The sequence below is a fragment of the Macaca nemestrina genome, chromosome 14 (genome assembly GCF_043159975.1).
Source record: "Macaca nemestrina isolate mMacNem1 chromosome 14, mMacNem.hap1, whole genome shotgun sequence".
Lineage (NCBI taxonomy): Eukaryota > Metazoa > Chordata > Mammalia > Primates > Cercopithecidae > Macaca > Macaca nemestrina.
The window spans coordinates 11241894-11257073 of record NC_092138.1 but is presented as its reverse complement, the minus strand read 5'-3'; the positions used below and the strand labels follow the sequence as shown (position 1 = coordinate 11257073).

At 39.5% G+C, this 15180-nt stretch overlaps 1 long non-coding RNA gene across 2 annotated transcripts in view; it reads left to right on the top strand.

The window, feature by feature from the left end:
- Positions 1–15180, top strand: part of LOC139358091 (uncharacterized) — a 60513-nt gene that overhangs the window by 29291 nt on the left and 16042 nt on the right. Inside the window, exon 2 of one of the 2 annotated variants that reach the window (XR_011612366.1) lies at positions 5187–6228. The exons of the other annotated variant lie outside the window; for it this stretch is intronic. This is a non-coding gene — a long non-coding RNA (uncharacterized lncRNA). The remainder of the gene's footprint in view (positions 1–5186; positions 6229–15180) is intronic. 2 annotated transcript variants of the gene reach the window in all.

Sequence of the window (15180 nt, the reverse complement as noted above, 5' to 3'; positions counted from 1 at the left end):
AGCGTCAAGACTAGACCTGTGATAAACAGGACTTGTGATAAAAGGAAAATAGACGAGGATCTGGAGATGGGAGGTCAGTCTTTGACTCTAGCTCTTTCTAGCTGTGGGTGACATCATTTAGAGCTAATTATGTAGCCTCTTACATTTTATAGATGAGGAAACTGATGCTCAGACATACAAAATTTTGTCTAGAATTTCATAGACCACCCAATGTAAAAAGGTCAGTTTTCTTATTTTGCCATTTTGTCCTTAACTTCTATTGCTTCAACCTGGGCTTCTAGACCTCAGAGTGGGTTCAAAGGAAAGTTGTTCATTCCACAATAGGCAAAGTGACTTAGTAAAACTGTGGGGATGCTGAGCTGAAAAGACACAGTGTCTGTCCTCAGAAGGCTTGACATCTAGTGAGAAATCAACACACAGCCCCGGGATTACAATGCACAAAGGCCGATGCCCTGTAGAGGCAGGGATGGAGTTGGGTAGGAAGACAGAAACAAGTGAGGAGGGCAGTAGCTTATGATGCTTGAAGGAGAGTGGAGATGGCCTCCCTGGGCAGACAGAATGGCGTCCAGACCATGAGGGCCTGGAGCGGTGTCTCTGTTACTGAATGCAGGAGTAGAGTGCCAGGGGAGACGCTGCACAGCAAGTCACAGTGGGATTCTGTAGCCTTTGTTTGCTCTGCCAAGGAGCTTAGATTATTCTACTGTGGACATCAGGGAGTCCCTAAAGCATTTAGAACAAGGAGATGACATGCCTGACTTTGCATGTTCTAAAGATGATTCAGCCATGCCATGCTTTTCTCTCATTGCTATGACAAGACTTACAGGTTTGAGGGGAAAGCAAAAAATTTTATCTCACCCTGATCAGGGGAAAGTCCGAAAATAACTCTGAAAAGCAAAAGAAGAAACAACCCCCTGCCTTAATCTTTATCTGAATCACCTCCAAAATATTCACTTTATAAGCATTTTCAGGCCTGTCATTGTTTTACTCAAAACTCTTTATTACAATTTAAAGTACTACATGTAAGACAATTCTTTCCCTAAATTCAACAAAATATTTAGTTCCACTGAAGTGGTTGACTTGTGAAATTGTTTCTGCTTTTCTTTAAAGGATGTTGTAATTTATTGAATCTTTTATTGGACTTAAGGGACCAATTTATTTACATATACTCATATGATCCTTGGGATCAGATGGTCCTTAGCCTAAAACCCTGCTCTTCTAAGTAGAGTAGGAAATTATCAGAACAATGGCACTTTTGTCTTAGGTGTCCTGAGAGGATGAAATATGGTAAGGCATTTAGAGTGATTTGCACCATGTGGTACATAGTAGGTGAACCAAAAATGTGAGCTCCTGCCTCGACTTGTGGCAGACCTACAGGAGAGTGAGTTGTGTTTGATGAGGGCATGGCTAAGCTGGATGGCACAGATTCTGTGAGTCCACTTTACCATCACAGCCTACTAGGAAACACACCTTGTTCATCAGCCAGCACTGGAGGTCCAGGTAAATTAAGCGAGGACTTTGCAACACTTGTCAAGCAAAAAGAAAGCTGTCCAAAGTCAAAATGAAGTTCTTAAGGGAAAGAAAGGAAGGGAACAGCCAAACAGCTTATTATGTAATTAAAACTGGAGTCAAACATCATTAAATGGGGCAAAATTCCAGTTGAAAATGTTTAAAAAGTATTAATTTTTAAAGATATATAGTTTTACTTCTTTCAGGTAGATATAATAACTTAAGCTATGTTAATAAGGGCCTTCCTAGCAGGGAAAATGAAAATGCCTGGCTTAATAAAACAAAATAGCAAATTTAGTATTAGAATTTAGAATGTTAATAATTCATATGGAGAGATTGGAAATAGCTTGTTTTCTTAACTGGTTTTTAAAAACCTCTGAAGTATTATTTATATTGTTAATTTATTCAGCTAACTTTTCCTCCCTGGACTGTGGGACCATAAGCTTCAGTGCAGCTGCTGTTCAAATGTTCCTTAATTCCCAAGGGTAGTCTGCACTAATGACGCTGTATGATATTTAGGGGTAAAAGACTTGGGCCATATCATTGGTGAACTATTCACAGACATAGAAGATAAAATAGATTCTTAATCAGCTGAGACTTGGAAAATACATTAAAAAAACCTCTTTCTTTTCCTCTTGAAATATGTAGTGTTACAAAACACGTGTGCTTACATAGCCTAGATACCTAGGCTAAGAATGTTTTCTAAACTAAAAAAAAAAAAAAAGATTATAGACAGGAAAAATATTTAATGAAAAGAGTATCCACAAATAAAAGGAGAATAATATTTCAATATCCAAAGGCTTACTGTAGTCGGCTAGGAGACACAGGATGTGACATTTGAGTAATTAATGGAAACTCGTTGTAGGAGCAGTGATGATCACACTTTCCAGAAAAGCAAAGGGAAGGGCCACGTTCCCTGTCCCAATCCGACTGGCTCCATCCTGAGCGTTCAGACGACTTTGCTGAGGCCTTTAACTGCATCCCAGTGACACGACTCACACAACGGTCACAGTCACCAACGCAACTCTGGCGCCAGCAAGCTTTAGTTTGTTAGGAAAAAAATACTACTTTCCATGTATGTTTAAATAGTACAGACACATAATATTAAAAAAACAGAAGCCCTGAGTATGTAATTTGATGCTAAGCCTTTGCAAAATAGGCAGAGATCCAAATATTTTTCTCTGCTAAAAGAGTTGAAAATATGTTTCCAGGGGTGACTTGGCTGGAGAGGCTACCACTTGGGATTGGTGAGCTGAAAAGTCTGATCTGGGGATGATCCATACTTCTGAGACAACCATGAGAGCGCCTAGGGTTGACTGAGATCCAAATGGAAGGTAGTCTCCACAGTTGAACTTTCCAGGCTAGCCAAGTGGGAACATGTGTGTGGTAGCGGGTCGAGGGGAGGTGGGGGAACAGATCTCATTTTTGAAGCTTTAGACTCAGATTATGGAATCAAGTGAAATGGTGCAAGACCCACTCAAGGTTAGTTAGTTATAAATTCGGATTCTAGAATTCTTTGTGGGGAGTTACTCTCTAGGTTACCAGAGATGATACATTGCTTGAAAGCTATTATCTTGATGGTGGTCTGGTGACAGGGAGATGCCTATAGCTTGCCATCTAGGAAAATGGCTATCCCTGGACACCCATGAGGTCCTGGGCCCTTTAGTTCAGGTCAACTATATCCTAGTGGGCTCCAAAGGCAAATCTTTCAACTCAGCAGAGGTTTTATGTAATCTTCCAGGTTTTTCCCCACTGCTCCCAACATGCATGTACTTACTTTCATTTCCTGGCTTCAGATATCTGGGTTCCTGTGGTAGCTGCTGTATCTGACTTGGTTCTCCTTCAGGTTTGGCAATGCCCCTCCTGGTGGACTAGAGCTGAACACTTCCAACCATTGTAGACCCCAGCCTGTGAAACAATTCCCATAGTCAAGCCTGCTACCACCTCTCTCCCAAATGAGTTCTGGACTCCTTCTTCTCAGAGATAAATGGCTTCCCTTAAGACTTACGCAAAAAGAGATAAACATGACTAATACCTGGTCCTTACTTTCGAGGAACTTACAGTCAATTGTGTCAGATAAAGTACAAGAAAATTGAGCTAATGTTATGGTAAGTCTTATGCTGCAAGTATCAAATGGATAGCAGGTGCTCTGTGGTTAGGAGGAGGGAGGGGACACTTCTCTTTGGAGAGACCAGATATAAAGTGTCTACAAGAAGGATTTTTAGGGATCTACAAATAGTTTTTTAAAATTACTTATCTATTGCTATTGTAACAAATTACTGCAAACTTAGTAGCTTAGCACAATACAAAATTTATTACCTTCCTGTTCTGTAGGTCAGAGTCTGACATGGTTTTACTCGACTAGAATCAAGGCATTGGCAAGACTTCATTCCTTCTGGAGGCTTTGGGGGCAATCTGCTTCCAGGATTATTTGGATTGTTGGCAGAATTCAGTTCCATGTGGTTGTAGAACTGGGATTCCCATTTCCTTTTCGGCTGTCAGCTGGGGTCAGCTTTAGCTCTCAAAGACCTCTCTCCACATCTCGCACATGATCCAATCCCTACAGTTCAGGATCAGAAGTGGTGCAGATCTTCTCATGCTGCACATCTCTTCTGACTCATCTGTCTACCTTCCATTTCCACTCTAAGCACCCTGTGATTACCCAGAGCTCACCCTGTTTATCCAGGATAATCTCCCTATTTGAGAGTCAATTATCAACCTTAATTATATAACATAATCACAGGCATAAAACAAGGGGTGAAAGTCATGGGGGCCAAAATCCTGCCTAGCACCATGTTTTTGCGGTATCATAAGCTGGTGGGAGAATGGAATTCAGAGGAGTGAAGGGCAGAATCCAAATCACATTTTCATTAAGCACCTAGCAGGTGCTAAGTACGACTCAAGCTTGGAAGGACAAGTTAAGTCAGGACCCATTGCTTCCTCAACACTCAGCCTCAAGGGGAAGACGGGCTTATTTTTAAATAAATTGCAATAAAATCGGCTACATGCAACATCAATAACCAACATTCAGAATTTTGTGGTTTTATTTTGATAGAGTACTTTTGTCTTCTGAATTTCACAAGTTGGCACACATTTATGACCAGGAAAAGAAGAAGTTCTGATCAAGGCATTGGCCAAAAACTGCAAAAAATGGGATGGAATCTAAGGTGGACCCATTCTCAATTGCCCCAGCATTCACACCGCAGCACTGACCCTGACTCCGACCTGCCATGTTGCGTTACTTTCAACTTTTTCACCCAACGTGGAATATTCTCTCCTTTCAATTGTAGCACGAAATAATATTTAAGGGAGAAAACCACATTGTAATAGCAACATTCCAGTTGATATTTTGAAGCTCATTAGATCCATTCTTAGTCCCTAGGCAGTATTCTCTGCTCTCCAACATTCACTCATTTTCTCCTCTGTGTCCACTGTTACCCAGTTGTATACTCAATAAGAGATCGAGGAATAGAGGACATTTAATTTATTTTAGAAAATTAGTCTCCCCATCGCAACCCTAATGGAGTGTTACAGACAGTGAAGCCATTCAATAAATGTTTAGCAAATTGAAAAACAAAAATGCAAAGAAAAAGAAATAAAACAAAGTTCTTAGTTCTAGGGATTTTAAGTGAGTAGACAGGAAATGGCATTTGCTACCTGAATCTTTTTATCTTTTTCAGGCAGAGGAGCTGAGCAGCTAATTGCAGGGGACAGTATGAGCCTCCAAAGATTAGGGAAGAAAAGTGCAGTTGAAGAAAACTTCCTTTGATTCAGTGCAAAAATAATGGAATGAATGGCATACTGAAATATCATATGACATACAAAAATGGTGAATGGTAAGACCATTGTACACCTTCCACAAAAGCAGGCATTTAAAGCAGACATTGAGAACACTTGGTTCTATGTTTATCCTTTGCTGATCTCCTTGCCCTACGTAACGCTGTTTGCACTCTGGTTTTGGTTACTCTGGAACAGCCAGTGATTCCCAAACTCAAGAAGGGGAGAAATGATGACAAGAAGCAAAGGCCGTCTACAGCCCTCACGTTAGACAGGCAACCAGGTAGTAAGTCACCAGGAATATCCTGTCATTTATGGGAAGGTTCCCAAAGAGTCAATGGAACATGGGTTCCTTAAGTTAAAAGCCAGTGGCTCACTGGTCTCACTTTAAAGCTTCAACCTCAGGTTCTGCCATCCACATCTCAACAGCCCTTCCTGAAAATATGTTAGGCTACATGGCAAAGGGCAATAAGGTTGCTAATTGGCTGACTTTAAAATAGGGAGATCATCCAGGAGGGCTCAATGTAATCAGAAACAGCCTGAAAAGTGGAGGGAGAGGCAGAAGAACCAAAGTCTGAGGGGACATAGTGATGGAAGCAAGGTAGAATGGATGCCGTGTGAGGACTCTGCCTGCCACTGCTGGCCTTGAAGATGGAGAAAGGGGAAGGAATGCAGGAAGTGTCAAGAAGCTGGAAAAGGCAAGGAGATGGATTCTCCCCCAGAGTCTCCAGAAAGGAATGCAACTCTGCCCATCCCTTGATTTTAGCCCAGTGAGAACTGTGTCAGAATTCCAGCCAACGGAACTGTCCAGAAACAAATTAGTGTTGTTGTAAGCCACCAAGGTTGTAATAATTTATGCTAGCGTCATAGAAAACAAAGAGCAGCATCATTGAATCAACACCCAATGTGTGTTAACTGTGGTGAAGGACCCCGGGATGCCTATGGGTAAGAAGCCCTTATCTTGAATCATTCTTTGTGCAGGACTGAGTGACAGACTCTCCAAGAAGTCATGGGAAAAAGGCCACTATACCTCAACTCATTGAGCTTCACATTGTTTGGGTAGAGACAAATTTCCAAGTTCTAGTCCATTGTAGAGATTAAAAGCTAATATCATCTGGGCCAAATTCAGCAGTCAGACTCTTTTACTTGCATGGATTGTTTTTTTAGTTGAATTGGTAGCCAAGATTTAAAAATTTATCCCAACCATCAAGATTTCTGACTTTTCTTGGAAAAAAAAAAATAGAAAATCTTACCGTACTTGCATTTTCAGGATAAAAGAGTAGTGAATGTCCCTCTAGAAAAAGAATGCTCTCTCTGATAGTCACTGTCCCCACTACTGTACTGTCTCACATCCCCTCCAACTGTCCTATGTGGTCCTCTGGGCACCTGAGTTTGCAATTCCTGGTACACTGCTTATATACAGTTTCAATACTGGCTTAATTAGGGTAAGGTACTAAAGGCAATCTGGTTAGTTGCAATGTTTCATCCTGTGTGATTGCAAAGAGTGCCTTCATCAATTTCAGAAAAAAAAAAAAAAAAGAACTTAGAGATGAAATTGTTTGACCCATTGCCCCATTCCTTCCAAATTCTTAACCTACGCAGCACCAAGAAATACTGGCGTGGGTGCCTGATAGGGAATTTCCAGGCCTGCTTAATGACTCCAATTCTGATCAGCTAAATCTTTTACTCCCTTGCGAATATATCCAAATCTGACTTCAGCGGATAAGGAGAGAATTTTTAGAGGGATAGAAATCAAGCTGGAATACTTTCAATGTGGTACACAATGTGCTCAAACAAAAAGTCAGATGATCTGACAGCGTCTTCATATGTACAGGGCTTAGAGAAATCCTTGTTCCCTTTCATTAGATTAACAGCATGTACGTTCTGACATCAGCTGCAACATAAGCTGGTATTGCAAAATGTGCTTTGGAATCCTGACGCATTAATTGTTATGTTTGGCTTTATTACCGACATATCTTTTTACTCATATCTGAATGCCGACGGTTATGGGCCAACATTTTTGGAAAAACGATACCTTGCAAGCTCACACTTGAAGTGGCTCTGAACAGTGAGGGGAGGTCATAGATACGGGAATAAGAGAGGAAAGTCGGCTCACAAAAGGGTCAATGTCCTGAGCGGCTAAGCAGGAATGCACCTTTTCCGTGACAGCCTGTGCGTCTTCAGAACACAATGCAGTGAATAATCAGCCATAGACGGGCAAGGGGGAGGCCTGGCCGGGCTTTTGACACGGCCCTCTGTAGGCGTGATGGATGTGGAGAAACTCAACCCTTCCCAGGGGGGTCAGGTGGCACCATCAAAACAAAGAGTACAAACAGTTCGGTCCTAGAAAAGAACTCCCCCCCACTCTAACCCCCCTTTCTTTCTGCTATTTGTGCCAAAAAGTTACGGTATCCAGCCATTCCTGATTAAGTTGGAAATCTATGCAAGAAAAGAAAAATGAAGCCAATGTGAAAATCCACTGGGTAGAACCACATATTTAAATTGTGCAAAATTTCTACAGAAATAAATAAATAAATAAAATGGCATTGATTTCCAAGGCTGGGAAAAAAAAATTCACTTTCCGGATTAGAGTGCGAGACACCATCCAAATTGGCAAAAACAAACAGAAAACAAAACAAAACAAAAAACAACCCCCAAAAAACAAGTTCTCCCAAATCTTTCCTTTGGAGGCTGTGAATAAAAACAAACCAGAGGAGGACGGTTCTTCCTCTGACTGTGGGGCCAGCCTGAGAAGATGGAGACAAGAAACAGAGTGTGTGTGTGCCTGCTGTCCCAACTAGAAAACCTGTGAAACATATTCTTGTTCTGCCCTTTCATTGTTTTCTTCTCTTTTTACATCTCTGAGCAATGGTTCTAGTTGGATTTGGATTTATTTGAACTTTTGGAAAAATATACACCACGACTTCTACCCCTCCTTCCCCCCTAAATCTAGGCTTCTAGGAATTTTAGAAATATCTATAAATTTGCTTAATTGCCAGCCAGTTTCTCCATTTCTAGGCAACTGGCTTCCCTTAGCTGTAATGTCAGAATGTGACCTATGGCATCAGGGTCTCATTTATCGGATGACTACCAAATGTTAAGGATGTCATCAGCCCGCTTTGCATGACTCTACAACTGGGCATGAGATACCTGGCCTTGGAGCAGGTATCTAAACAGTTTTTCAGTCCTGATCCAAGTGGGTGGAAGAGAGCCAGTTGAGAAGGGAGCTCCTGGGTAGATGTGACAGTAAACAGCACCTGCTGTGTATCAGGCAATGGGCTGAGCTTTACCTTACGCTATGCCCACAGGCATTCAAAGGGTCAATTTTGTCAGTCTTGCTTTTACCAATGAAGTTCATGGAGAAATTTAATAGCTTGACAATCTTAAGCCAGTACATGGCAAAGCTGGCATTGCAAACCAAGACTGCCTGCCTCTGAAGCTTTCCTTATCCACAGAGCCCCATTCTTACCCCCAACAGAAACTTCTAGAAAGATACTTTGATGTTTGCTCTTTTCAACTTCTTATCTCTCATCTAATCCCTCATCACAGAGAACTCCCGCAGAGAGAATTACCTATGGCAGCAAGAGCTTTACAGAAGTAATTATTAACACACCTCAGCTCAAAATTGATTTCCACTCTTGGACCCAGACTCTATCTCAGAGGCAGGCTGTCAGGATAGAAAATGAGAGTCCCATATAATTTAGGCCATTTAGATCACTCTGCTGGCCCCCAGCCACCCACAGCCACCAAGGTGTTCATGCGGCTTTAAACAAATGACTGGTTTTAAATAAGTAAGAATTTGGATTGTGACGGCTTCATGGGAAAATGTCAGAAGCAGAGTTGTTTCTAAGGGACCAGTTCAATGGGCAGCAGGACAATGAATCCTATCTGAAAACACAGCATCAGGCAATATCAGGAACACAAAGATTCCTGGGCGGCCATCTACTATCTACCTTCCTTCTCCTAGCAATCCCTTAGCTCGATTTTGGACTTTCCCGCCCATGGTGTAAGTTTTGATTCCAGATACCCATTTTGTGTGCTTACACAAAAGGACAGGGCAATGGCATGCAAAGATCATGGGCTGCGAAATAAGAATACCTGCTTTTCAATCACTGTACCACATTAACCAACTGTGTGACCTTCGGCTAGTTACCTAACTTCTCTGGGCCCTTCTTTGTAAAATCTATTGTTCTGAGTCTGGAAGCAGTGTAAATAACATACTACCTGGCTTATAGTAGACAGCTAGGTAAAACATAATCATATTGAGACAACGTAAATAAAATACTACCTGGCTTGTAGTAGACAGCTAAGTAAAACTTTTCCTTTTCTCTTCACTCTTCTACTCATTTGCTTCTTCAGGAATGCCCTAATTCCAGGGGGTTCCCTTCTTTTTTTGCAAGGCTTATATATTTTAAGAACTGCTTAATTTGGTGGTGGCATTGATGATTGAAATCTTGTATTTTATTCATGAGCTGTGTACTGCTGAAGCTATTGTTTAACTTCTCTGAGCCTCTATGTTCTTATCTATAAGTTCTTGATAATAATTGTAATGTAGTTCATTTCCAACCAAACAGGCATTTAATACCTTCTTCTCTGCACAAAGGACCTAGATTTTGGGTCCATGTAGCCAGCAGAGGTGTCTCAACATGAAGGAAGACCCAGACCCAGTGGACAAATTCTGGTTGATCTAATGTAATGATACTAGCTCCATTCTTCTTTACCAATGAGTGCTCTAGGGTGAGTATAAATGATAACCACTTTTAGCCAAAGAAAAAAAAATGGAAGTTTTAAGATGGAGCCCCAAGAGAAAAAAACCTTTTGTCCATTACTTTCCACTTGGTTGTTGATGGTGGATGTAATGCCTAGAGAACTGGCAGCCATCTTGACCCTATGAGGTGACAACACAAGGATGAATACAAATATGCTAATAATGATGGAAGGAATGGTGGGAAAAAGCCAATATTGTAATATAATATAATATTGTAAAATTAATTATCTTGAAGATGTTGTAATTCAGACATAAAGAAATAGTAAAAACCAAATAGTTCTCATTACTAAAGACTGAATGGTTTTTCTTAAGGCTTTCCAAGTGATTCCATTCTCTCCTGTTGGCTGTGAGCCTATTTGACTTATCTTTTTGGCCTGAGCTGAATGTCAAATCTGTCAGTGTCACTGATTGGATAAACAACTTGCAGGGAAAGGAGGTTGTAACTGAGTCATTTGTTGATTATTTGAGGATTATAAGTTGTCTAGAAAGTAGAAAAAAGACTGAAAACACTAGCTATGAGCAAAAGGAGTTCACTCGGTCCTCAATTAGGTGCTGGGAAAACAAGGTCAAATAAGTTAGTGCCCTGTCATTACAGGGCTTAGCAACAACTCAGTAGAGAAAGGTATGCCACAACTCAGAAGAGAAAGATATGTGAACAAGTCCAATCGTCCCTCAGTGTCCACTGGGGATTGATGTCAGGACCTCCTGTGGGTACTAAAATCTGTGGATTCTCAAGTCCTTTATATTAAATGGCGTAGTATTTGCATATAACTTATGCACATCCTCCCTTATACTCTAAGTCATCTAACACAATGTAAATGCTATGTAAATAGTTGTTATACTGTATTGTTTAAGGGACAATAACAAGAAAAAGTCTGTACATTTTTAACACAGATGAAATTTTTTTCCAAATATTTTTTATCCGAGGTTTATTGAATCTACATATGTGGAACCCACGAATGGGAGTGGGGGGAGGGGGCAACTGTATAGACAAAAAGCTATTGTAATTGCCAAAATAGTGATAACAATGACGAAACACTACTGGGATTACTACTGTTAATGACTACCAGTGATCAAGCACCTCCCCCGCCCCAGGTACCATCCTAAGTGCTTCGTAAATACCGTCTCTTATGATATTTATAACAATTCTTTGTGGTCAGTCCAATTGTCATGCCTGCATTAGAGGTGAGCCTCCGAGACCCAAATGCACACAGCTAGTTAATGGAGTAGCTAGAATTCACATCTAGGTCTTTCTAACTGCAAAGCTCATAATCCTGACAACCAAGCCATGGTAGAGATTCCAGCAGAGTAAAGTGGAGCTTGTAAAGGAGGAAGGAGTTAATTTTGCTGGGGATACTAGGGCAGGGAGTGGAAGTTAGGCATGGGGGAAGTAGGAGGAAGAGTAAGGAAGGTCTTTAAATGAGATGACCCTCCGTGGAAGCTCAACTTCCTGGAGAAAAACTTCTCAGAAGAAAATGTACGATGTGCAGTTCTTTAGCATATTATCTAATATGAAGATGTGGGGAGGCTAGAGGCAGAATGGTATCTGAATTGGCCCAGTGGCCCCTCTCCCTGCCCCTGCCAGGAAAACTGCAAGTTCCAATGCAACTGGGACATCAGGAACCTGGGAAAATTAGTAGAGCTGTTTATTTTGCCAAAGTACATACTTGAAATCTCATGCATAAAAAGTTTTCTATGAATACAAAATATTGTGATTGTCTACATTAGACCAAGGAAACATTATATTCAAAGAGAAGGAGAGAAGTTTGAACATATTTATTTAGCATATGAAAGTGGGTGTTCGTGCCAAAAATAATTCAATATGGTAGAAACCTACTTAGGCAGTGTCTAAACTAACACAGCAGAACATGTGATGTGAAGATTTGGTGGCTGTAATTCATGCCAACCAGATCCCCCGCAACCTGATTTGGTCTGTGAGACCCTCCTCATCCAGCCTCTGCCTTGTTTTGTGGCCTTAGGCTCAGTAGTCTAACTTTTAGCACTCCACTTGCGTTATCGGGTTTTGCTATAGAGTTCTAACAACTAAGTATTTTAACCAAGCTAAGGCCTGGACAACATTGAAATATAAGAGGTAAAATAAGATTTTGCTGACTTTTGAATTATTCAAATATTAAATATTAATATTATCAATCTTTAATTACTTGAATCATATTACTTTGTGAAGATTCTGTTTCTAGTAAATAAGGCCTTGAATTTAATACTTCTTTGAACTTTTTGAAAGTGTATACCAATTTTTTTGAAATGTATACTTGTTTTTTAAAAACAGTATTTGCCTGCCTTGTTTGAAGACATGAAAAATGTACACAAAATGATTTAGAACTGTTGGGCTTTTCAGAAAATAATTTAAAATCATCTACCTCATAACTAAAGGTATGTTTTGTTTTTAATTACAAATCAATTTCAGCAAGTTTTAAAGCTGATAATATCTCATGCTGTTTTGGGTATACCAAGTACAGTAATTAGTACTGTACTTAATTAAAACGATAAGTAAGTCTTATTTTAATGAGGGCAAACTGAAGTGACCTTTTTTCAGTGGCAAGAAAACTCCCAACTCTCAGCATAGCCACATTAATCTTCTTTTTGTTCCACAAATTAGCCAAGCTAATTTCATTCCTCAAGTCTCTGCACTTACTCTTTTTTCTTTTTCCTATATTCTTCCCAGAAATACTTGCTTGGTTGGGTACTTTACGTCTTTTATATTTCATTAAGGTCAAATGTCAAATGTTCCTATTTCAGAAAATGTGTCCCTCACTACCCCCCACCAACTCACCCAGTTATGCAGACCAAAAGCCTGGAAAGTATTTACCAATTTTCCCAGTCCCCCCATATCCCATGTATCAGTCTGTCCTATTGATTCTATGTCTAAGTTCCATCTGGAATTTGACCGTTTCCTGTCATTTCTATTGCTAAAACTCTAGTCTAAGACACCATGCTGTTTCATCTGTATTAGCACAACAACCTTTTCTCATCGTAACTTAGCTTGTCATACCTAATACAGAAACTGGTACCTTGAAAGGGGATGTTGCTAGGATACAAACTTAATACGTTTACTTTTTTGAGGAACGCCAAACTGTTCCAAAGTGCCTGAACCATTCTGCATTCCAACCAGCAATATATGAGGATTTTAGTTTCTCCACATCTTCATCAACACTTGTTATTTTCCCTTTTTGTTAATAGCTATCCTAGAGAGTGTGAAGGGGTACCTCATTGTGGTTTTGATTTGTATTTCCTTAATGACTACTGATGTTGAGCATCTTTTCAAGTGCTTGTTGGCTGCTTGTATAGCTTATTTGAAGAAGTGTCTTTTCAAGTCATTTGCCATTTTAAAAACTGGTTTTTTGTTTTGTTTTGTTTTTGCTGTTGAGTTGTAAGAGTTCTGTATATATTTTGGATACTAGACCCTTATCAGATCATAATTTGCAAATATTTTCTCCCATTCTGTAGGTTGTCTTTTCACTTTCTTGACAATGTCCTTTGATGAACAGAAGTTTTTGTTTTTTATTAAGTCCCTTTATTCATCTTCTTTTTTTGCTTGCGCTTCTGGTGTCATATCTAAGAATCATTGTTAAATCCAAGATCCCTATGTTTTATTCTAAGAATGTGAAAATGGAGACTCATAGCAGTACTATTAACAAAACTCAAAGGGTAAAAACAGCCCAATTGTCCATCAATGAATGGATGAATAAATAAAATGTGGTTATGCATACGATGGAATATTATTCAATCATAAAAATAATGTTATACTGATGTGTGCTACAATATGACAAACCTTGAAAACATTCTGCTAAGTAAAGGAAGCCAGACACAAAAGTATGGCATAATTCCATTTACATGAAATGTCCAGAACAAGTAAATCCACAGAAATAGAATTCAGATTGATGGTTACCAAGGGCTGGGAGAAAGGAGAATAGGACAATTGCTTAATGGTGTAGGGTTTCCTTTTGGGGTGATGACATGTTTTAGAATTAGATAGAAGTGGTGGTTGCACAATATTGTGAATGTACTAAATGCCACTGAATTGGTCACTGTAAGATGGTTAATTTTACATTATGTGAGTTTCACTTGAAAAAAACAAATTGTAAAGAACAAAGTAGAATCACTTCATTTCCTCTCTGAAAGGTAATACATTTACTATAATTTCATTTCTGCGCTTTCTACATTTCTTTCCAGTTTTTTATATATTAGAATTTTAGATACACATTAATTTTTATAGTATATGTCTTCTATTTTAAGACTTATTGTTGATATTTGCATTATGCTTAATATTCACATTAACAATAATTATTTAGACTTATTTGTAGTTTTCTGATTTCATTGTTCATCTTTGATGAAAATACTATGCCTTCCTCATTCTTGAATATGTTATAGTATTTCTTTGAACAATTTTTTTCGTTTTTCTGTTTTGTTTTGTTTCTTTGAGACAGAGTCTCACTCTGACACCCAGACTGGAGTACAATGGCATGATCTTGGCTCACTGAAACCTCTGCCTCCCAGGTTCAACCGATTCTCCTGCCTCAGTCTCCCAAGTAGCTGGGATTATAGGCACGCACCACCATACCTGGCAAATTTTTGTATTTTTAGTAGACAAGGTTTCACCATGTTGGCCAGGCTAGTCTCGAACTCCTTACCTCAAGTGATCCGCTCATGTTGGACTCCCAAAGTGCTGAGATTAGATTACAGGTGTGAGTCACCACACCTGGCCCTTTGAGCAATGTTTGAAAGAAGAGTATATATGTGAAACTCTATTTGAAGACTTTAATTTCAGAGGATGACTTTCAGTTGCTTTCACTTGACTGTTTTATTAGATATAAAACTCTTAGGACACCCAGAAAGATGGAGTGGATGTACTTTTCCCTGTTCTTCATGTCAGAAAACCAAAATCAAACAAACAAAACCTAAAATATCAAGAGACAGAATACTTTAATGAAGTATTTTTAAAAATAAAAATTATGCAAAAATCTATGATGGACAACATGTAAAAATTTGAAATAGAGTTTGACAAGGCAAGATTAGAGTGAAGTGAGTCATACAAGTGCAACATCAGATCTCCCCAATTTAAAATTTTACTCTTTGGGTGTTCACTAAAATTTTGCACCTCAGAACCTCAT